The sequence below is a fragment of the Penaeus monodon genome, chromosome 40, assembly GCF_015228065.2.
Source record: "Penaeus monodon isolate SGIC_2016 chromosome 40, NSTDA_Pmon_1, whole genome shotgun sequence".
Classification (NCBI taxonomy): domain Eukaryota; kingdom Metazoa; phylum Arthropoda; class Malacostraca; order Decapoda; family Penaeidae; genus Penaeus; species Penaeus monodon.
The window spans coordinates 26,306,309-26,308,808 of NC_051425.1; the positions used below are offsets into that span (position 1 = coordinate 26,306,309).

The 2,500-nt window shown below is 36.3% G+C and overlaps 1 protein-coding gene across 1 annotated transcript in view; it reads right to left on the bottom strand.

Annotated features, from left to right (window-relative positions):
• Positions 1 to 2,500, bottom strand: part of LOC119598120 (alpha-1,6-mannosyl-glycoprotein 2-beta-N-acetylglucosaminyltransferase-like) — a 74,703-nt gene that overhangs the window by 19,020 nt on the left and 53,183 nt on the right.

A 2,500-nucleotide genomic window follows, 5' to 3' on the forward strand; every position in this document is an offset into this window, starting at 1 on the left:
TATGTGTGTGTGTGTGTGTGTGTGTGTGTGTGTGTGTGTGTGTGTGTGTGACCGTGATACGAAATTCAACATCAGAAAACTAAAGAACCCCAATGTCAACAGACTATAAACAGGCAAAGTTCTGTCCTTTCTTGGCCTCAGTTGTGAATATTGCACCGAAGATCAATGCGCCGCTTTCTTCCCTACACCAAAGTGGAAAGTCGATATTGATGTAAATAGCCCAAGACACAAGCGAGAGTAACAGCCTCCCACATGCGGAAGGAAGGAAAAAGCAAAAGCAAAAAAAAGAAATATGATTAGCGATTTAGAATGAAGATAATCCAAAATGAATGAGATGAATTCCTGTTGTCGATGTATGCTTTTTTTTTTCTTTTCTTTTTTTTGAGATTTGCTTTGTTGGTGTTGATAAATCCGCTTTATAATGTTATGCTTCGTGGAATCAAAAATACGTTTATCGGCCATTGCAGTTCCATTCTTATATCTGTTCAAATGCTATGTGATTTCTTTCAAGTATTATCTAAATTACTGATATAGCTAATATTAGCATAATGAGTAAAAATAGGAAATCGTGTCAGTCGTGTATCTCTTAGTTCAGGTTTGCTATAAAACATATACTGATTGAAACAATTACTTTAGCAGCGGCTACTTACTCATGATTACTGATAGTGTCAAATCCACAATTGCCAGCATTGCAACAGGATCAAAACCGTCATTACTTTACTGTTATAAACTTAATACATCTATGTTTCTTGGGGTGGCGAGAATAAAGACTGTAATATTCAAAGGGGAATAGATATACTCTTTATTATGTTATTATTTGTATCAGTATACAGTGAATCGACAAAAGAGCACAAGAGGCACAAGCATTTCACTGCAAATATCCATTGCACGCACAATTTTAGTTGCAACAGAACGGCTAACTCAAATCAAGAATTAAACAACAAGACTATTGTTATATTGTAGCATTCATTTTCATCCTTTGTTGTGATTTTTATCTGCTGTTGAATAACTTCCTTCTTTTTTTTTTTTTACAATAAACTGAAACACAATTCTTTCGTCTAGAATAATGCATACCAGCTGGACTCCAATGCGGATTAACGTTGTAACATCCTCAGGTAAACGGAAATTCTCGTTTTGCAGAGTTTGCATCTCTTTATTGACTCCGAGTTAAATAATAACGTCATGTATGCATTTCAAGTCAATGGATATTTAGAGATACTTCCCTTTACTTTAGTCTCAGAAATGCAATGAAAAAAGTCGATGACTGTGAGATAATTTCACTCATTTTAGATAAAGATGTAGACTCTTGGCTCACACTGAGATTTTGACTAACACCAAATGAAGTGATTTCTGATTGTGTCGAACATTCCTTATGTACAAATCTGTTTCTGAATCGTACACACACGTACGCGACCACGCACAAAGACAACCACTCAAATAAGGATAATAATTCCATCGTAAAACACGGCATACTGTCACCACAATAATGGCCTTATATCATTTGTAGTGAATTTCACAGAATCGTTCAATCCTATCAGCAAACTGTGGCCTTTATCCGTCACAAAATTCCACGCGCCTCGCCGGTTCAATAAATTATGGACTTTGAGACACGATAAGATCAAAACAGAACGCTGTAAATCTGAACAAATATTAGCCTAAGTCACGTCGTATCGAGGGATTAATACTTAGCGTGAAGAGAGGTCAGATCGCTAAAAATATATCGCTCGTTATTGAACACGGGGCAGGCTGCTGTGTCCAGAGGATGACTAGAGAAAGGCATCGAGTAGAGTTCTTCAAAGTACGGGTCGCGACTAAGTACCGGGTCGTAAGTTCATGTTCATTTGGTTTGTCACACATTTCCACATATCCTCCTGCAAGTCAGACTGGGATAAAATAAGAACGAGCATTCACACCCATCACACTGAATAGGTAACTGCAGACTATTTTTCCTTGATTTGTGGTAGAAGTTTACGACTTTAAACAGTAGTTCTGTATTTGTAATTTTTTAGGTAAACTTAACATTAGCAAACTTTCAACATGGCCGGTTATACATACATACATTAACACACACACGCGCGCACGCACGCACGCACACGCACGCATACGCACACACACACACACACACGATCACACACGCACACACACACAATATATATATATATATATATATATATATATATATATATATATATATATAGAAGAGACATGTATAATGAATAATGTAAGTATAATGAAGAATGAGAGACGAAAGATAATGTGCGACAGAATGGACATACAGGGTAGCCGTCCATGTTGGTGCTAGATCTATTGTATACGATCAGAGAGTGGTAATCTATATGTTTATATATCTATCTATTCATCCATCGATCTGTCTATCTACTTATCTATCTTTCTATATACCTACGTATTTGTCTGTTTATCTATCCATGTATTTATCTGTCTATATATGTGTGTGCGTGTGCGTGTGGAGTGTGTGTACAGTATATATATATATATATAT